Source organism: Mesoplodon densirostris, chromosome 7 (assembly GCF_025265405.1).
Source record: "Mesoplodon densirostris isolate mMesDen1 chromosome 7, mMesDen1 primary haplotype, whole genome shotgun sequence".
Classification (NCBI taxonomy): Eukaryota; Metazoa; Chordata; class Mammalia; order Artiodactyla; family Ziphiidae; genus Mesoplodon; species Mesoplodon densirostris.
The window spans coordinates 72658823-72680866 of NC_082667.1; the positions used below are offsets into that span (position 1 = coordinate 72658823).

General features: G+C 41.2%; 2 protein-coding genes and 1 non-coding gene across 9 annotated transcripts in view; 1 reads left to right on the forward strand and 2 right to left on the reverse strand.

The window, feature by feature from the left end:
* The window catches only part of PIK3C2A (phosphatidylinositol-4-phosphate 3-kinase catalytic subunit type 2 alpha), a 173320-nt gene that overhangs the window by 98428 nt on the left and 52848 nt on the right, over positions 1-22044 (reverse strand). For 2 of the 4 annotated variants that reach the window (XM_060105071.1, XM_060105068.1), the window contains exon 1: positions 7868-8004. The exons of 1 other annotated variant lie outside the window; for it this stretch is intronic. The gene's annotated coding sequence lies outside the window, so the exon portion shown is untranslated. Of the gene's footprint in view, positions 1-7867; positions 8005-8074; positions 8317-22044 lie in introns of those variants that run through there. One more of the 4 variants, XM_060105070.1, reaches the window with a different exon arrangement.
* The window catches only part of NUCB2 (nucleobindin 2), a 113120-nt gene continuing 98553 nt past the window's right edge, over positions 7478-22044 (forward strand). For all 4 annotated transcript variants that reach the window (XM_060105077.1, XM_060105076.1, XM_060105078.1 and 1 more), the window contains exon 1: positions 7478-7699. The gene's annotated coding sequence lies outside the window, so the exon portion shown is untranslated. The remainder of the gene's footprint in view (positions 7700-22044) is intronic.
* LOC132494537 (U6 spliceosomal RNA) lies at positions 19248-19354 on the reverse strand. The gene has a single exon (XR_009533114.1). It is a non-coding gene; the product is annotated as a U6 spliceosomal RNA (small nuclear RNA).

Sequence of the window (22044 nt, forward strand, 5' to 3'; positions counted from 1 at the left end):
CTAAGCCCGTGCACCACAACTACTGAGCCTGCCACAACTACTGAAGCCCACATGCCTAGAGCCAGTGCTCTGCAACGAGAAGCCACCACAGTGAGAAACCCACACACCGCAACAAAGAGTAACCCCCACTTGCCACAACTAGAGAAAGCCTGCGCGCAGCAACGAAGACCCAATGCAGCCAAAAATAAATAAATTGGTTTAATCTTAAATAAATTAATAAATTAAATAATTTTTGGCCATGCCACACAGCCTGTTGGATCTTAGTTCCCCGACCAGGGATTGAACCCGGCCCCTCAGCAGTGAGAGCATGGAGTCCCAACCACTGGACCACCAGGGAATTCCCCACAATTTTTAAAGGTTACATTCCATTTATAGTTATTATAGACTATTGACTATATTCCCTGTATTGTATAATATATCCTTGTAGCTTATTTTATACATAATAGTTTGTACCTCTTAATCCCCTACCCCTATATTGCCCCTCTCCCCTTCCCTCTCCCCACTGGTAACCACTAATTTATTCTCTATATCTGTGAGTCTGTTTCTTTTTTTGTTATATTCATTAGTTTATTGTATTTTTAGATTCCACATTTAAGTGATATCATATAATATTTGTCTTTCTCTGTCTGACTTATTTCACCTAGCATAATATCCTCTAAGTCCACCCATATTGTTGCAAATGGCAAAATGTCCTTCTTTTTTATGGCTGAGTAGTATTCCACTGTGTGTGTGTGTGTGTGTGTGTGTGTGTGTGTGTGTGTGTGTGTGTACACTACATTTCTACCAATTCATCTGTTGATGGACCCTTAGCTTGCTTCCATATCTTGGCAATTAAGTAGAGTTATACAGACAGAAAGTAGATTAGCAATTACCAGGAGCTAGGATGAAGGGGAATGGGTAGTTACTGCTTAATGGGTACAGAGTTTCTGTTTGGAATGATGAAAACTTTTGGAAATAGTGGTGACGGTTGCATAACATTGTACATATAATGTCACTGAATTGTACACTTAAAATTGGTTAAATGACAAATTATTTTATAAATAATTTACAATAAGTCATTAGAAAGTCATCATGACAGAAACCGTCATACAATTTCCACACAAAAAACTTAATTCTAGAATCTTGTGTTTTTGACAATTAGCAAATATACTTTACACACATAAAAAAAATAATAAGGGAAGCCAGGTCCAGAGTTTATGGGACTTCTCTGTACTATCTTAACAATTTTTTCTGTAGTCTAAAACTGTTCTAAAAATTAGTTTGGTTTCTTTCTTTTAAAGGGTTTATTGAATCTCAAAACATTATGCTAAGTGAAAGAAGCCAGACTTAGAAGCCTATAGGTACCGTACGATGCCAATTTACATGACATTCTTGGAAGGCAAAACTATAGAAATGAAAAAGAAAAATCAGTTGTTGCCAGAGACTGGAGGGTGAGTGGGAGGGAACAATTACAAGGGGCAAAAGGACACTTTCTAAAGAGATTGAATTATTCCATATCTTAATTGTGGTGGTGGCAGTTACACACTGTCACTATTTCTCAAAATTTATAGAGCTGTACACCTAAAACAGATACATTTTACTATAAGTAAATTATATATCAATAAATCTGATTTAAACAAAACAAAACAAACAAACAAAAACATGACATGACGCTGTAACTGTTAAGGTTTTTTTTTTTTTTTTTTGGCTGCGTTGGGTCTTCGTTGCTGTGCGCAGGCTTTCTATAGTTGCAGCGAGCATGGGCTACTCTTCGTTGCAGTGCGTGGGCTTCTCACTGCCATGGCTTCTCTTGTTGTGGAGCACAGGCTCTAGGCACGTGGGCTTCAACAGTTGCGGCACACTGGCTCAGCAGCTGTGGTGCACGGGCTTAGCTGCTCTGCGGCATGTGGGATCTTCCCAGACCAGGGCTCGAACCTGTGTCCCCTGCATTGGCAGGCGGATTCTCAACCACTGTGCCACCAGGGAAGCCCCCATGTCATGTATTTTAATACAGGCAGAATTCCAGTCTGATAAATGTCATCATGAGATCCAGTCAGATGAAACCAGGCTATAGTCTCGAGACAAAGAGCACATTTCCCAACTCAGCGCTATAGTCTAAAAAACTTACAAACTAAACTAAAAAGAAGGGACTTCCCTGGTGGTACAGTGGTTAAGAATCCTCCTGCCAATGCAGGGGACACGGGTTCGAGCCCTGGTCTGGGAAGATCCCACATGCCACGGAGCAACTAAGCTTGCGCACCACAACTACTGAGCCTGCGTGCCACAACTTGCCACAACTCCTGAAGCCCGCATGCCTAGAGCCCGAGCTCCACAACAAACAGAAGCCACCACAATGAGAAGCTGGAGCACCGCAACCAAGAGTAGCCCCCTCTGGCCGCAACTAGAGAAAGCCCACGCTCAGCAATGAAGACCCAACGCAGCCAAAAATAAATTAAAAAAAAAAAAAAAACTAAAAAGAAGAGACAGAACAGTTATAAATTACATTATGAACACATACAAAGTGACGTAATAAATCAATCTGGTTATGGCTACTCATAGCACTATGGTTTTGTTTACAGGTAATTAGGTCTCCTTCAGAGTTTATGGGGGGTGGGGGATACCTGTTTTGCATAATTTCCAAAACTGCAAATAAAACATTTGAAAAAGTGTTTTCCTGTTCCCTAATTAGGCAGGTATTTAAGTGCACATATCTCTCCCATCAACATCCATGTTCTTTTCCCACCTCACCAGAAGGTAAGTACCTCTTACCTTTGATTTCCTTCTATTGTCTCCTCTCATATTCCCCACCCCTTTATCTAGAAGGACTGCCTTTGCTTTTTCCTCATTCCACAGTAGAACTTTAACAATACTTAACGTCTTCCTGCTTCTACTAGTATTTTCCGAAAGTAAACTGCCAATTTCAGTTTTTATAGGAAAATACTCTTTTAAAAGATGACCTGTTTCAATTAGAATTACCCATATTGCAAATTTTTTAACCAATTTTCCTTTATGAACACTGCCTATTCTTTTCTCATAGTAAAATTCTTACCAAATTCCTACTCATTTCACAACAGGAACTCACATTACTCTACTGCTCATTATAGTCAACAACCTCTCTTTCCGTACTCTTAGCCATGTCTTCCACACTACTCAAGCCACAAGTTCATAGCATGTGCTAAGATTTCCTGAATCATCCAAATAATATAAAAGTTCTGACCACTGGCCTCTAAATTTATATTGCAGATGTCTATTTATTCTCATTTCCTACTTCACCTGTTTTGCCTTTCTTTTAAAATAAGCTTTGCAAATCCTTCCTTAAAGCTATACTTTCTCTGTTATCTAAGTTTTTCCCCAAGTTGTTCCCTGTACACTGAAATAATTCTGTCCTTGACACTTCATCACCTTCTTCCTACAGTAACAGTTTAAGATCTAAACCCTCTACTCAAAAATCAAACATCTTGCCTAGTTAACTCATCTATTTTAAATGTAACTATACTATCCCTTACATTTTTTCTTTCCCATTAATAATTTTTTAATAACTAAACTACTTTCTGCTACAGGTATTGTAGTTGGTCTCTCCAATTTGGAATATAAATTCCTTAAAGGCAGGAAGTACTCATTAATACACACTCCAAAATCTGTTAAGTGCTATGTATCTAAACACTGAAGTACCATAGAAGAGATGCAATGAAAAGAACTCTAGGCTTAGCATTGTAAGACACTGTAAATTCAAGCAATACCTCTAATGTATTATCCTAAACAAGTCACAACTTCACAGGGTCTCATTTTCCTCTTCAAGAAAATGAGAAAAATACCTGCCCCATTTATTTCAGAGAATAAGGTTTGGGGGCGAGGGGAGCATTACTTACTCTATAATCATCAATCAATACAAATGTAAGGATATAATTTATCATTTTTTAAATGTTTTTATTTTATTTTATTTATTTATTTTTGGCTGCATTGGGTCTTTGTTGCTGTGCGCAGGCTTTCTCTAGCTGCGGCGAGTGGGGGCTACTCTTGGTTGCGGTGCTTGGGCTTCTCATTGCGGTGGCTTCTCTTGTTGCAGAGTACGGGCTCTAGGTATGCGGGCTTCAGTAGCTGTGGCTTCAGTAGTTGTGGCTCGCGGGCTCTAGAGCACAGGCTCAGTAGTTGTGGTTTATGGGCTTAGCTGCTCCACAGTATATGGGATCTTCCTGGACCAGGGCTTGAACCCGTGTCCCCTGCATTGCCAGGCGGATTCTTAACCACTGTGAACAGGGAAGCCCACTTTATCATTGTTAGTCATAGTTATCATGACTAAAATAAGCCTCTGGTTTTTTTTTAAACCAAACTCAATGCACAAGAAATTAAGTGAATCAGCACTGTACATCATTTATCAATAATGTAACTTTTGTACTATAAGACTAACAGAAAGCCATATGTTTAACAGTAGCGATGTTCATTTTATAGTATCTTAATTCATTCTCAAGGTTAAAAGATAAATACGCTGCTAAACCAATAATAACTGCCTTCTAATCTAATAAAATCAAGAGTGTTTAAAAACCCCATTCACTTTTTTTTTTTTTTTTTTTTGCGGTACACGGGCTTCTCACTGTTGTGGCCTCTCCCGTTGCGAAGCACAGGCTCCAGACGCGCAGGCTCAGCAGCCATGGCTCACGGGCCCAGCCGCTCTGCGGCATGTGGGATCTTCCCAGACCGGGGCACGAACCCGTGTCCCCTGCATCGGCAGGCGGACTCTCAACCACTGCGCCACCAGGGAAGCCCCTCTTTCACTTTTGTACCCAAATAGCTGAATTAAAAATTTTAAGAAATCCAAAATGTAGTTTAAAATTGTACAAATCTCCATTTTTAACTGACTAAAATGTCCATGTGCACTATCTCACTGTATTTTGAATCCATCACATGTTATAAATAACAGACTGCAGAGACAAGGAGAGATACAAAGTATATATAAAAACACAAAATAAAGATATTTCATAATGTGACTGCACCAGACACAGGGAAAACAAAGTTTCTTCTAGTCCCAACCAAAACCCTATGAACAACCTAAAAGATCTCCTACAGCAACATCATTTTCAGGTATGACTATAATTCCAATCAAAAGAACACCATGTATGACTACTATCAAAATGACTAGAAATTATAAATTACTACATTTATACATTTCTCATAGGAGTTGCTTTTCCTTTTCAAGCAGGAATCCAAGACAGAAAAGCAGAATTTTCATATGCTAGATCTGCATTGTCTAATATGGTATGTACTAACCACAAACACCTATTGAGTGCTTGACAAGTAGCTAGTCCAAAGTAAAATATGTTGTAAGTGTAAAATGTTCACCAGATTTCAAGATTTACCAAGAAAATGTACAGTATCTTACATACGTGGCTCTCACTTAATATTCTACTGGACATCATTGACTTAGATGCAGTCCAACCCTCAAATGAAAAAAACAAGATACCAGAGGTATTAAACAGCTTGGTAGTATCACAGCAGGGTCTGGAAGCCGATAACCTCTATCCTGCCCTCATTAATAAAAGGAATTCACCCTTTGAGACTCAACTTGAGCATCTCTGTCCTCATGAGATGCACTCATTCCCTCTCCATCTCTCAGCCCAGGTGATCACATTCTTTTTAATGTTTTGGATCCACAACCCTTATATGCCCCTATAACCATACTGTTATAATTTGTGTTTGTCTCCCCCAGATGGACTAGAGAACTTACTGAGGACAAGCACTATCTCATTCATTTTTCTATTACTAGAACCACTGCTGTACCAGGCACCTCCACAGGCCCTCTGAAAACAAGATCTTCCATACGGTCAATTCTTAGCCTTACTCAGGTACAACTAACAAATCACATCATGTACTGTGTGAATGAACTGCACTAAAACATTCACCTTTATCATTTACCTGTCTTAAATTATTTTTGGAATACGGCAAATAAAAACGGATAATTTATATTATCAAAGAAACACAAGTTACAAAGCATTAAAAAAAAAAGTGCTTCACCCTGCTGCTCTGAAAAGTTTGCTCTGATGCTCTGATAAGAACTCTGAACTCTTGGGAAATTCAATACTCTTGGTTAGGTATAAGTTCATTTATTGAATGTGCTTACTAAGTGCAAAAACATTGGGCTAGATAAAGAAGGATTCCTGGACATGGAAACTGATGCAGCAATCTCCAATTAATTGACAATTTTAGAACCATTTACAGAAGAGAAAAACAAAGAATCATATGCTTAACATACAACTAATTACATAAAGTTATAGTTTCTAGAATGCAAGCATGCCAACTTTTACATTCCATGAAATAGAAAAAGTTGTGAAACCTATGGACGAAAACACTATATTGCTTGCCAAGAAAAACTGCAAGTAACATGCATACAAAACACAAATCACAACAGAGATTTTCATAAGAAAAAATTGTTTTAGAATCTATTAATTGAGGCAAAATTACTTGAAGCAGCTCTATATATGCTTTGTACCTATATAAAATCACTCATGAATTAGGTTTGAGTTAAGTAATTCAGTTAAAATGCTTTTCAGTACTCAAAGGCTGTGGTAATATTCAACAAGCAGTTATCTTCGATGGTACAGACCTCAACCAAGGCACTTCGGTCTAATTTGCTACTATGAATAACAGCATCAGCCCCAGACCTGGCAGAGTTGCTGAGAGGTGTCTTATGTGGAAACTTAACCACAAGCCAAGGAGGCAAAGGTACAAAGTCTCTCCTGGAATCAGTGTTCCTGGAGCCCCCTACAGCCGTCCCTCTTTTTATACTACGTCTTCACCACTCTCCTAAGAATAGTTTTCTTTTTTCTGCATCTCTTCTAATCTGTGGCTTTGCTGCTCCAGTATGTTACACAATTTTCCCAACAGAACTTTTCTGCCTGACACCCACCTGGAAAGATTTTAGGGTACCTCTTTAACAAGTAATCTTGTTCACAGAGAAAGGCCTCCTTCCTTACACCCAATTCAACACCCACTGTTCAAAATAAAATTACAACCTGAACTTCCATCAGGCTAATATAGGGAAAGAACTACCACAGGCTCTCTCTTCCACGTTCTTTATCTCCAGACTTTATTCCTCACTTACTTTTCTCCTTCCTCATTTCCCTCCTCAATCCCTGCTCCCCCCAGAAAAAAATTCCACAGCTGGAGAATCTCGTTCTTAAAGCCAAACCATTTAGTGAGGAAAATAAGCATGCGCTTTTTCCCCTTCAATTATTTATTGTTCCTCCGTCATTCAGGAAGAGTTAAGCAAATATTTTTAATCTGACCGCCCTCCCAGAAAGATGATGCGCTAAATACACACTGAAATAATACTGTCTTCCCCGAAGCAAGTGGATTCGCGACAAAAAAAAAAAAAAAAAGGAACCGGGGTGGGGGTGGGGTTGGAGAAGAAGGATCGTTCGCCCCCAAAGCCGGAGATGGGACAAGGAGGAGAAAAGCAGCGGGGGTGGGGGTGTGCGGGTCACAGCTGAGAAGTGCAGCACACACAGTCGCCAGAATCCAACAATTCGACCAGAGGGTAGGACCGGCCATCGCGGCTCCGGCTGGGTCCCGAGAACCAGGGGGTGGCTTCTCCTCCCCCTTTGGGACAAAACTAACTCCCAGGAGCGCCCCCCCTCCGTCCCCGACGACAGGGTCCTGGTGGGACGCAGGCACCTTCGGAGGAGCAGCTGGCAACGGCCTGGATGGAAGCAAGGCCCGGAGGGAGGTAAGTCGATTAGGTCAGCGCCGAGAGTACGGGATGGAGGGTCAGAAGCGGGCACCCGGGGGACTGGGGGCCGCGGCAAGAGACCCTTCCAAGACCCCCGGGGCCCTTCGCCGCCTTTGCACAGCAGGGTCGCAGGTTCCGGCCCCCGCCGCACCTACCGCTCCTCACCTCACGCTGCCTGAGCCTCTGCCTCCACCGCAACCCAAGCCTGCACAGCCGCCACGGTCCGAGCCATTTTCCACTCAGCCGCCTCAGCCGCTGCCGAAAGCATCGGCGGACTCTGCGGCCAGCCAAGCAGAGACGTCACTTCCGGCCGGTTAAGCACCGCCTTCCGTGCCCAGGCTTCTTGTGGATTGGCTGGTGTGGACGGCCTACCTGAGGAGTGGGCGGGGCTTGGGCGCGTCGCTTGAGGCTCTAGCTGGGGGAGCGTGGGGGGTGACTCTGGCTCCCCGGCAGGAGTGCCCTGCGGGTTCAGGACGTCTCTCTGTGCAGCTCCAGACCAGTGGAGGGGGTCTCCGGGGACCCCAGTCGGCCCCTCTCAGGCCCGGCGTCCAAAGTCCCCCCGACTCCAACCACCGAACTGTTCTATTGTTCCCGTGCCCTCTCCTGGGACTCTGCACTCGCCTGCATCCGGGCTGCAGCTACCAGATTCGTGGTTTTGGCCCCAGGCCCGAGGAGATTAGTTTGTGATTGGAGGACTGAAGGGAACAGGCAAGATATAAAATCGTTCACTCCAACCAGCGTTTACCGAGTCCTCACAGTGGATCAGGTGCTGCGGGGTGTGTAATTAGTAGTCCGCCCATCACGTGGATCGTTTAAAGTGCTTTCACATCAGTGTCTCATCTAATTCTCAAGTGAAGGAGATGGCCCAATAACATAGCCAGACGGCTCTTTTCTACATTACGAAATATCTTCACATACAATCTCCATAATAATACCTTCCTCATGAGAATTGAATGAGATTATGCTTGTAAAGTATTTAGCCCTCAAATGTTAGATTAAAAAAATTACATGACCATGTTAAGCAGATAGGAAAATTAAACCCATTTACAGATGGTGAAGCTGGGGGCATGATTCAAACTCAGTTCTAATTCTAATCCATAGTATTTTTGTCCCTTAAGCAGTAAGAGAACAGCTCCTTCCAGAGGTTCCCAGTCTAATGTGATAGACTAGTATGGGCTGCAATTCTCCGACAGAAAAAAAAAAAAAAAAAAAGTGAGAAAGCTGTAAGAGAAGTAAAAACTCACTTCCAACAAATAGTGGAATATAAATCCGATTCTTCTTTCGTCTTTTTTTTTTTTTTTTTTTTTTTTTTTTGGAGGGAGGATTTGAAGTGGATGAAGCCCTCTAATCACTGTAATAAACATGCCTATGCCTCCCAGGAAATGAGACTGGCTGGAGTTGCTACTCTATAAAGTCTAGAAGCAACTATATGATTATTCCTTGTGGCTGTGGCTACCAACTCTTGTTCCACCCACCCTTCCTACTCCTAGTTTTCCACCAACTCCCCTCCTCCCCCCATGTACACACACTTCCAGGCAGGCTTTACACACCCTCGAAGAATGTCCCTTAGGAATCTGCTTAGTGCATTGTTCTGCTTTATCTTCTGATCAAAGGAGGAATTTCTAGAATTGGCAGCTCTTTCAGGGGATTAAAAAGGGAGGGGAAAACCAATTGTCTCGGGCTGGTTTCCTAGCTTCTGCCCCAGAATTGAGTGTGCCTTCCTTCAGAAAAGAAGGACCGGGACTTGAGAGAACACTGTGTCTTGAGGGAAGATTATCTGTTTGACTTTTTTGTATCCTTCTTATATTTTTCTTAGGAGAAATATTTTCTCTGGGTCCCAGCAGCAGAGGGCCCTTGCTTGAGTGATTTCCTTGTTGCAGTTCAGACTTCATTATTTTATTACTGTTTTATTATGGCTCTTGAATGGCCAATACTTCATAGGCTCTGATCAATCGGAAGGGTCCCAATAAGAAGAGGAAGAAAGGGAGCTTGATGGTTCTCTGGATTCCAAAAAAGCAGCATTCACAAACTACCAGGTGTCAAGAATCTGAAATGGTAGCTCTTGCTTAGCTTATCTCATCTCTCTGGCAATAGGCATATGAAGATGCACGTGTGAACAATAGAAACAGAAACTTCTAGGAGAAAGTGCAAACTGGTGCTGCTTTCATTTGGAACCAAATAGAACATAGCTGGCAGCTGTTTCTTCTCTTTCCCTTCTCCCACTGGCTTCAATATTAAGATTTAAAGGTAGAGAAAAGAATTGAGGAGGAGGCATTATACTTTTAAGTGTTCCAATCCTAACCTCCCACAGGGAACTTCACAGCACCACAAATATTCCCAAACTTCTTCCAGTACCAAATGAGAAATGGGCAACCTTGTTTTACCACAGGTAAAAATAGTAGCTGACATTTATTGAGCATTTCCTAAGGCCACTCCCTGTTCTTAGTGCTTTACAAGTCATGGAGAGGAATTTACAAGAATCCCTCCAACAACCTCATGAAACGGTACCATTATGATATCCTCATTTTATAGCTGAGGAATTTGAGGAACAGAGAACATGAGTAATTTGCCCAGAGTCACACAGCTACTAAGTACTGTAGCTGGGATCCAAAGCTGGGTGGGACTGCTTGCCTCATGCTCCTTTAACTTCACACTGCCCCCAACAGGCCAAAGAGATATTAACAGCAATAAAGTAGCTACAAAAGGCCGTTAATAAGTAATCCTATTCTCTTTCCTTTCCCAAAGCTGTATCCCCACCTCAGTAGGAGAACTCTGCTGGGTCCTATATGATACAACTTAAAAGCTGTGATCTCTACCTCTCAGAAGTCATTACCTAAGGTAGATAACACGGTCATAGAGGAATGACCCTCAGAAGGTTAAATGTGTAGATGATGAAAAGATTTGAAGAAGGAATAGGAAATGTTTGTCCTGTGTTTCATTTAGCAAAAAAGAAAAAGAAAAAAAAAGTATTGAGCCCTTATTTTCAATATGTCAGGCACTACGGTCTGTGCTGGGGATACAGTAGTGAACAAGACAAGGTGTCCCCTCCCTAACAGAGCTTAGAGTCCACCAGGGGAGACAAATATTAAACACCTAATTAAACAATCACTTAATCTCAATTGTGATAAGTGGTATGAAAGAAAACTATAGGGTTCTTTGATTTAGAATGGAAAGCAGAAAGGCATTCCCTGCGGAAATGACATTGAACTGAGATCTAAAGGATGAGTAGAAATTGAGTGAGGAGGAGGGGAAAAACATCCCAGGCAGAGGGAACAGTGTGAGCAAAGACAGTGAGGGAGGAAGGGGCATGGTTCAGCTGAGGAAATGAAAAACCAGTGTTGCTGTTGTGCTGGGAACAAAGCGGAAGTGGCTTTATATGTGATGATGGGGCAAGCAGACCATGCCAGGCCTGGGAGGCTGTATTAAAATTTTAGGTCTTTATCCTAAGAATGAGGAGAAGGATTTTAAGCTCTCAAATAACCCAAGTTGCATTTTAAAAAAGATTTCTTAGGGCTGGGTAGAGAATGGATCAGAGAGAGGCTAGAGGGGATTTGAGCAGCCCAGTTTGGAGGTTATTGCAAAAATCTAGGGAAGTGATGATGTTCTAGCTTGAACTTTGTGTAAGACACAGTAAATATAAAGCTAACTGGGCCAGGATTCCTGTCCTTGGAGATAGTCAAGTAGGGGAAAGAGACAGAAACAAGTATGATGTAGTGTTCTAAAAGCATTACTAGAGATATCTCTAAGAAACTTGGGAAGCTCAGGAAAAAGAGGAGAGGATGAAGGTATATTAGTTATCTATTGGTGCATATCAAATTATCCCAAAGCTTAACGGTTTACAGCAACAAAAATTTGCTATCTCACAGTTTCTTTGGTCAGGAATCCAGGAATGGCTTAGGTGGGTACTTTCCCCTCAAGGCTTTTCTCATGAGGTTACAGTCAAGCTATCTGTTAAAGGAAAAAGCCAGGTTGCAAATAATCTGTGGAATGCTAGTATTTATGTTTTAAAAAACAGAGTGTGTGAGGGCTTCCCTGGTGGCACATTGGTTAAGAATCTGCCTGCCACTGCAGGGGACACAGGTTCGAGCCCTGGTCTGGGAAGATCCCTCATGCTGCAGAGCAACTAAGCCCATGCACTACAACTACTGAGCCTGTGCTCTAGAGACTGTGAGCCATAACTACTGAGCCCTTGTGCCACAACTACTGAAGCCCACGTGCCTAGAGCCCGTGCACTGCAACACGAGAAGCCACCACAATGAGAAGCCTACGCGCCACAATGAAGAGTAGCCCCTACTTGCCGCAACTAGAGAAAGCCCTCACACAGCAACGAAGACCAAATGCAGCCAAAAATAAAAATAAGTAAAATAAATTTATTAAAATAAAAAACAGCGGAGTGTGTTGTAATAGCATAGGATACCTCTGGAAGGATACAAAAGAAGTTGGTAGTAGTGACTGTGTCTACAAAGAGGACGTGGGAGGCTGGGAGTCAGCAACAGAATGGAGCCTTCCTTTTAACTACATATTACTTTTATACAGATTGGCTTTGTTACCATGAGTGTGTATTCCTTTCAACTTAGAAGAGAAAAATATGAGAGCTTAATAATTTTGGCATGAAGTATAGTTAGACTGCACTGGATGCTAATACATTTTGATTAGAAGCTGAATGATCAAAAAAAAAGATTTTTTAAAAAGTTTATTGGGAAGTGTTGTAAAACAGCTCAGGAAGTATGTGGAATCGTGCAGACTCAGAGGGAGTGAGGAAGGATGGGGTCTTGAGTAGTTCTCATGTTATAAACCTGTTATAAGATTACGGTGGGGTGTTTAAGCTAGGTATCCGTCATTCAAGGACTTGTGTCCAGGATATTCCAGCATAGTCCTAGTATTAGATTCAGTTGGGTTCAATAGACATTGATTGAGATTGGCCAGAAGCTGGGCTGAGTGCAAGGGAAAAAACAGTGAATACAATCTTGACACTGCCTTTGGAAAGCCTGCAGTCTAGTAAACCCCAAAACAACAGAAAAAAACCGCAAAAGGTACACAAATACAAAATGTCAATACAGTGTGGTAAAAGCTATGGTAAAATTGTGCACAAGGTCCCAACACAGGAGCTCCCAGCCCCGCTGGAGGGGAGGGCAGGGCAAGGGAGGCTTCCCAGAGGAAGTAGCCCTGAAGAATGAGTAGGAGTTAGTCATGTAAAGGTGGGGAATGGTGTTTCAGGCAGAGGGAAAAGCAAGAGCACAGGTACAGAGGCCTCAAAATGGCTCAGGGTATTTGGGGATACATGGAACTTAAGTATCTCCAATATAGGCAATTGTTTAAGTAGGTGGCTGAAAGTTTTTTTAAATCTTAGACCTTTGCAAATTTGTTCACATAAATATATTGACAGATTTTTTTTAACCCACTGTCATATGATGGGTCCTGAGTTTTATCTGGGAAGTATGGTCGCTGTGGCTGACAGTAATCTCTCCATTTTCTAAAATCCTAACATTTAATTACTTACTCAGTTTAGTCCTTAATTACTGCCTATCTTAGAGTGCTTTCAAATTGTTTTGTAATTATAACTTCCATTTATTGAGTTCTTACTGTTAGGCATCGTGCTAAGCATTACAGATACTGCTTTATTTAATCCAAAGCCTAAATTTTTTGCTACTGCTATCCTCAACTCCTCCCAGATAAGATCATAAACTCCCTGAGGGCAGAAACCAAAGTTTAGACCTATATTTTCCTTTCTCACAACTTCCCTACCCAGCCCTCCTCATTTAACCCCCTTACACACATAACTTCCCTCTCTCCCTTGATCTTACACCACCTCCAGCTTCTGCCTGATTTTGGTGCCTCAAAAGAACTGTCTCATATTTGCCAACTCTACTTTCTCATCCCCCTGGACTTTCATCCCCCTCCACATACTGAAACATCTCCTATCAAGTCACTATTGACCCACATCTTGCCAAAGACAGGTCAATTCTCTGTCCTCATCCTTCTGCACCACTCAGCATTTTCTGACATTAGTTATCACTCCCCCCTGGAACACTTTGTTCTCAAAGCTTCCATGATGCCAGGTTCATCTTGTTTTCCTTCTATCTTCCTGCTTACTTCTTAGTTTCTTATCAGCTCCTTCCCCTTTATCAGAGCTCCAAAGTTAGGAGTGCCCCCAAGACCTAGTCTTCAACTCTTTTTTCTTTGTTTATACTGTCTAACTAGGTGAGCTCATCAAGTCCCGTGGTTTTAAATACCATTCCTAGGCCAATGATTCTTAAACTTATATTTCCAGCCCCTGCCTTCTCCCCTGAACTTAAAACTTGTGTAACTGTATATCTGATATCTCCATTTGGATGTTTGATAGGCAACTCAAAATTAAGATGAGCACTAAATGAGAAATTGCAACTCATTACCTCACATCTGTTCCCACTTCCTCATCCCCTCATTCCCCCAGGATTTATCCATCTCTATAATTGGCACCATCAGCCCAGTTACATAGGCCAAAAGGTCAGGAGTTATCCTTGATTCCTCTCACTTCTTCATGTCCCAATCAGTATTACTGGCTTTACCTCCAAAATATACTCTAACGCATAAACTGACCATCTTTGCCATCTCTCTGCTGTAATCCTGGTCTAAGCCACCATCCAACCAGTCTTCCCATATCTAGTCTTGCCCCAATAAATTCATTCCCCATGAGTAGGTGGACTTTATTTATTTTCAACTCTCCTTCCCTATCTCGGAGTGCTTTTAAATGGTATATCAGATCACCTCGCCTCTGACTAAAACTCTGTAGTAGCTTCCCATTGCACTGAAAATAAACCTTGCCTTTACTTGCAAAACCTCACAATATCTCATCCCTGAATGGCTCCACCCTTTGCACACTATGTTCCAGCAACAGCAGCCTTCTTTTCATTCCTAAAGAGATAAGAACAGGTAAGCTCAGTCCTGCTCTAATGAATTTGCACTAGCTCTTCCCTTTGCGTGGAATGTTGTCTCCTTATTGGCTAGCTCTGTTTTGTTATCCAGATCTCTGCTTAAATGTCACCTCTTTGGGGAGAACTTCCCTGACTACCCAATATAAAATAACCACCTAGTCCTTATGTATATAACATCACTTTATTTTAATGCTCTGTGAAGCACTGATCACCTCCTGATACTTTTAGTTCATTGTCCACACTAGAAAGTAAGCTCAGTGACAGCGGGGACTTTGTGTTGTTCATCACTAAGTCCTCAGCATTTAGAGCAGTGCCTGGCACAGAGCAGGAGTGTAATAATTGTTAAATGAATGAATGAATGAATCTACTTTCATTTATTTTTAATATTTTCTCCCCTTCAGTTAAAATGACATAGCCAAGATTCACCTCTTAAAGGGCTTAGAAAGGAGCATGAATTATGAAAGACTAATATTATTTAAATGGAAGCCCTGCTTTGTAAACCAAGGGCAGGGAGCATTTGTACAGCTATGGAAGCATTAAAAAAGATTCAGTTGGGACTTATTATATAAAACATAAAATTAAATTGGAAACTTTTCAAGGAAGAACTATGCGTGCTTTAAAAAAGGATATCAATTTTGTGCATCATAAAAGTAGTATGTGTAGGCTATGACTCATAAGAGGAAAGTCTAGCCTACTCTTTTCTCTCTTCCTCTCCCTTCCCTATAAATATCATAAAGAAACAGCTGTGACAGGCACTTGAAAGGGCAGCTAACATTTTCTGAGAGCTTACTATGTGCTAGACTCTAAGAGACTTAATGGATTAACTTGTTTATTCTTCACAATAACCCTATGAGGAAGGAAAAATTATAATTCCCATTTTACAGACATGAGGCACAGAGAGGTTAAGTAACTTGCCCTGGGTCACACAGTTACTAAGTGGTGGAGCAGGACAAGTTGACTCCAGTGCCCAGGCTCTTAATCACCTACCATGCTGTCCTAGGGGATGACATTTCAACGTGTCTGAGTGTTTGTCACCACTATAGTGCTCTTCAAGACTACAGAGGAGGGTGAGTAAGGAAAAGTACATGGGGGTGTGTAGTTAATGTCAAACCCAATAACCCAAAGATTTTTCTTTTTTGTACCATGGACCCTTTTGGCAGTCAGGTAAAGTCTATAGATTCCTTTCTCAGAACAATGTTTCTACATACAAACATTTGGAAGCCAATTATATTAAAATATAGTTCTCAGAATATTAAATCAGCATTTGCTATAGTAATATACATCCTTATTAATGTATGAAATAAGACAAAAGGGAGGACAATGGCAGATCTAGTGACTACCGTAATTTCATAGTAGTGTGAGCATAAATGCTATTTCAAAATATTTTAACTGCTATAATGTGACATAGAAATATCTATTGGTATATCTGTTGGTGACAGTCACAGGTACAGCTAATACTACTATAACTTGTTGCCTACATTAGTAATGAAGGAATTGCTAAATTTCTATTAGAGATTAGTAAAAAAAAGAAAATTATATATATATATATATATATATATATATATATATAATTTTTTTTTCCCCATCCAAGATCACAGGCCTCCTGAGTTCTGTCCATGGATATCCTGGGGATTATTTCAGCTGGGTAGGGAGGTCTGTGGGCCTCAGGTTAAAACTCCCTGTGAGCCAAAACTAGGAGCAGTTTTGGGGTAAACTGTGGTGACCCACTGTATGGACAAGAAGTGGGTTAAGAAGAGGCTCAGGCACCTCACTGAGAATTCCTGGATTCAGTGGTGTGGACTGTTTGCCCCTTCTTCTCATAAGCCTGTTGGTGGACAATGGAAAATTAAATGAATTAAAACTCGTTCTGTGATATCTGAGAATAATTCCTTAAATGTTTTTCTAATATTTTCTGAAACGCAGTATATTATTACACAAAGTTTAAAAATTAAAGCAAATTTGAGAAAAAACAGATACAGATGGATGGGAGTCTATTTTGGCGCTTTGAGGGTTTCTAGCTTTGGGACAGAGGAGAGGCAGTACACCGTGACGGCAAGCCGTCCTCATTCTCCCACCCCCTACTTCCCAGTAACTTCAAAAGTGGTTAGCAGGGCTTCCCTGGTGGCGCAGTGGTTGAGAGTCTGCCTGCCGATGCAGGGGACACAGGTTTGTGCCCCGGTCCGGGAAGATCCCACATGCCGTGGAGCGGCTGGGCCCGTGAGCCATGGCCGCTGAGCCTGCGCGTCCGGAGCCTGTGCTCCGCAACAGGAGAGGCCACAACAGTGAGAGGCCCGCATACCGGAAAAAAAAAAAAAAAAAAAAAGTGGTTAGCAGACAACAAAATGGAGATCAGAGAATAATTTCAGAGCATGTATGGGACAACCCAAGGTGACCAAGAAATGTACTGGAATTCTGCAGTGATTGGGGCACAGATCAGCACAGTGCAGATAATAACATGGATGTGACATCACTTGTTACTACAGTCTGAATAGTCAGAGGAAATTTGAGTTATATGGAACTTAATTCTACTAGGAAGATTTGTACTATTGTAATAACCATAATAGTTAACATGAATTGAATGTCTACTATGTGCTAGGCACTGTTGGAAGCATTAACATGAATTAACACATTTAATTCTTAGAGCAAATTTAGGAGGTAAGTGCTATTAAAATCTACATTTACGGTTAAGGAAACTGAGGTACAGAGAGGTAGAAGCATATTCTTGACTTGATTTAAATGTTGTATTGACTGTACACTAGCTGCTGTAACAACAAACTTTGATATCTCAATGGCTTAATGCAATATAAAGTTATTTCTCTCACACATATGCCCAATAAGAGCTTGGGTGTTGAGTGACCCAGACTGATGGAAAGGTCTATCGTCTTCGGTACACTACACCCAAAGTCACTCTGAGGTTTCTTGCACCATCCTGAAGGTGAAATACATCCAATTCAACTGGCCAGAATTCTCTTGCCTACACCTAACTGCAAGGGAGGCTGGGAAATTTAGTTGAACTGTGGGCCCAGAGGGAAACAAAACCAGTTTGGCAACCAGCTAGCCAGTCTCGGTCAAACTAACAGATCAGATAACTCTACTGGTTCAAGCAGAAAGCTTCCCCTTTTTCTTTCAAAATGTGCTCCTTAAAGAACTAAAACCACTTTTTTCCCCCCGGCCGTGTCGCAGGGCATGTGGGATCTTAGTTCCCCAGCCAGGGATGGAGCCCGTGCCCCATGCAGTGGAAGCACGAGGTCTTAACCACTGGACCACCAGAGAAGCCCCTTAAAGGCACTTTTAGATGAGCTTAGTGCATGGCTTTTTTTTTTTTTTTTTAAAGAAGGGAAAGATAATTATTTGCCTCTATGCTGAGGATATTACACTAAGCAGGCTCTGAATCTTTCTACATAATTATCGTCAGAAAGCATGGCTTGAGATCAACTCTTTTTATATTCAAATATTGTTTTAGGTCGCTGTCCTCCAACATTTAATTGATTTATTGACAAAAAATTTATACAGCACACGCACTATGCAGTTACCTGGAAAGTAAAAATTTTTAACTAATTTTATTGAGTTCTCTTGACTAATAGAGGCTAGAATGATCTTGACCACATGTGTGTGGAAGAACTTTGGGGCCTGAGGCATTATCTGTCCATGTGATTATGTGAGTTAAGATCTATTTTTTGAGGAAAGTTTTAAGTCCACTTCCAAATGGCAGTAGGATAGCCTTTTTTCAAGCTATCATACTGTTAGACCCCTTACTTCTCTAAAAGATTGTTAGTCCTATCTTCAGTGCTGTTGATTTTCAAAACAATTATTAATTAGCAGCAAGATCATTTCCACTCTAGTTTCTTGCCAGAGAAATGACTTCAGTCCTCTACTACACATTATTCATCAAAAGCTCAGCTGAAAGAAGTAATATTCATTGAGGATTACCTGAAGGATAAGTAATCCATCCATTTCTCTAGACATTCTAAATGTTATCCCTGATTCACAGCTGCTAGTATAAGCTCTGTAGCTGGATTGCCTCTGGCCCCTTATAGAACTGCTTTTACTGAGCTGCGCTTTGGTTTTATGCACTGAAGCTAGTTCTGAGAGATGGCCCTGGGAATCTTGCTGTTGTGTTTACTGCAGGGATATTGTTGAGGACTTTGGCCATTATGTCACAGAGTGACTCATGATGAAGGAGTATTTCTCTCAGATCTTAATACCAGGAAGCTATATTTCTCTTAAGAACTACTTCATTTTTTTTTATTATGGGCACACTGAATTTCATAATTGTTCGTATTTCCCTATTGCTCTGTTCCTGGAAGCTCAGAATCAAATATACAGCCCAGATCTAGTTACTGTTTAGAACTGTATAATATGCACTTTTGTATGTCAGTCCTAACTATTGACTTCATTTTCCTTCCTCTGTTTGTCTTTACTTTTCTTTTTTTTTTTTTAACATCTTTATTGGAGTATAATTGCTTTACATTGTTGTGTTAGTTGCTGCTGTATAACAAAGTGAATAAGCTATACGTATACATATATCCCCATATCCCCTCCCTCTTGCATCTCCCTCCCACTCTCCCTATCCCACCCCTCTAGGTGGACACAAAGCACCGAGCTGATCTCTCTGTGATTTGCGGCTGCTTAAAAATATGGAACGCTTCACAAATTTGCGTGTCATCCTTGCACAGGGGCCATGCTAATCTTCTCAGTATCGTTCCAATTTTAGTATATGTGCTGCCGAAGGGAGCACTGTCTACTTTTCACCTTCATCCCAATTTCTGAATTATTTCCTGTTATATTTCTATAAGTTGCTTCAAATCCTTTTGGGAACATATAAACTATTTACATGTTTCAGAACGTATTTGCATGTGTATGTTTTTATATGAAGTAATGCTCAAATATTTGGAATAACAAAAGATTTTGAGCTAGATATTTGCTTAAACACAAGTTTTACCTTGGAGTTCATGTTTGTTTCTTTCCTTGTACTTCACTGATTCTAACATCTGTCCTCCAGTTCATGCTTTAAACCCCTCCCACCCTTACTTTTTCTCAAGCTCCTTCCTGATGGCTCCTCAGAGAGGCTTTCTGACCCCCGTTCTCTCTAAAGCTGATGTTTGTCCCTTACCTACCTCACCTCATTATTCTCCCTCCCAGCACCCTGCCTTTTTCTTCATAGCACCATCTTTTAAGTTCACTTTATTAATTCACTTGATAGTTACCTGTCTCCTCCACTAGAGAGTGAACAAGTGAGAGGAAGTACTGTGTTGTTTGCTTCATCTAGGTCTTAAAATGAATGAATCAACGTTTCAGCCCCAAAACTGCAGAAAATCTCTTCTCACTCTTTTATACCCTAAGGATAGCTCCCTTTTCTGAACTCCTGAATTTACTCCTGTCTGACCACAATCACCCACCACATTTAAAGGCTTTGATTCCTCTTTGTTTCTTGTTTCAGGATGGATTTCCTCAATTACATTGTGAGTTTTTAATTATTTGGCTAATGGATTAGAGGAACACTGGAGGTACAGTCAGTAGTATCTAGATTTCAGCAAGGGATTTAAATAGTCTCTTGTGATATTCATGAGGGCGATGATGCCAGAAGGGCATGAAGGGGAGGTAGAAAAAGAGCTTACATTTATTGAGAACTATTTAGATTAGGGAAGAGAAGAATCAGTGAATGCAAGTGACAGGGAGGTAGATTTCAGCTCACTTCTTTAACAATGAGGCTAAGCCAAAAATAGAATGAATTTTCTTGGAAGATCATTCACTCAACAAAATGTATTGAGCACATTTCATGTGCCAGGCATGGTCCTGGTTACTGGGGATGGAGCATGAATAAGACCTGGTCCCTATTCTCATGGCACTGACAATCTAGGCAATCTAGACAATCTAGATGGGAAGAATCCATCTCAGAAAATGCTCCATCAGGCCTGGAATCAGGGATTCTAGCCCTGGGCAGAAGCCAGATTCAAAGGTGGAAGAAGGAAGTGAATGTATGTTTTTTGAAGACTTAAAACTATATCAGACACCATTCGAAGCACCATACACAGCCTCCACGTTCCCTTAAGACACACAGATCCTTGAGGGGAGGAACATTATACTGCTCTTGGGTTCCTCAGGGCCCTGAGTGTTGCACATAGGACACATTTGGTATTCAGTTGACAACTGATATCATTCAAGTGCTTCAATGGCAATGAGATGCTAGAAGCATTCTTGTGCCCGTCACACAGACAGTAAAATAAAAATTAACAATGCCATAAAAAACAAGTTAAATTATTTGCCAGAGACTAATTTTTGCAGTTCTTGTCAAAGTTGGATATACACTCAGGACTTCCTGGCCTGCCGTCCTGGGCTTAGATTTCAAAGCCACACCTCTCCCTCCAAATACATGAGGTAACCGTAATTGTTATGTAGCCAGTCATTATGGGGATGCTGGAATGCCATAGCTACAACTATGCCATCTGTAATAAGAGCCTTGATGAAAGCTCTAGATACTATTTTAAATATGCTATGAGTTTTGTTTCCTCTGCCTTTACAGAAATGAATTGATTTTTTAAATTTAAGTATGGTTGATGTACAATATTATACAAGTTTCAGGTATACAACATAGTGATTCACAATTTTTAAATGTTATATACTTCATTTATAGCTATTATAAAATATTGGCTATATTCTCTGTGCTCTACAATATATTCTTTTTTGTTGTTGTTGTTAAAGGAGAAAGGTCCCAAATCAGTTTTTTTTTAATAAATTTTTTATTTTTTTCTTTTTTTTTTTTGGCTGCCTTGGGTCTTCATTGCTGCGCACAGGCTTTCTCTAGTTGCGGCGAGCGGGGGCTACTCTTCACTGCAGTGCACAAGCTTCTCATTGCGGTAGCTTCTCTTGTTGCAGAGCACAGGCTGTAGGTGTACGGGCTTCAGCAGTTGTGGCTCATGGGCTCTAGAGTGCAGGCTCAGTAGGGTGGCGCACGGGTTTAGTTGCTCCTCAGCATGTGGGATCTTCCCGGACCGGGGCACGAACACGTGTCCCCTGCATCGGCAGGCGGACTCAACCACTGCGCCACCAGGGAAGCCCTGTAGCTTACTTTGTTTTAAGTATTTATTTATTTATTTAGGCTGTGCTGGTCTTAGTTGTGGCATGTGGGATCTTTAGTTGCAGCATGCAGGATCTTTTAGCTGCGGCATGCATGGCGGATCTAGTTCCCCGACCAGGGATCAAACCCGGGCCTCCTGCATTGGGAGCGTGGAGTCTTATGCACTGAACCACCAGGTAAGTCCCTGTAGCTTATTTATTTTATACATAGTAGTTTGTATCTCTTAATCCCCTACCCCTATCTTGCCCCTCCCCCCTTCCCGCTCCCTGACAGTAATCATGTTTGTTCTCTATATCTGTGAGTCTATTTCCTTTTTGCTATATTCACTAGTTTGTTTTATTTTTTAGATT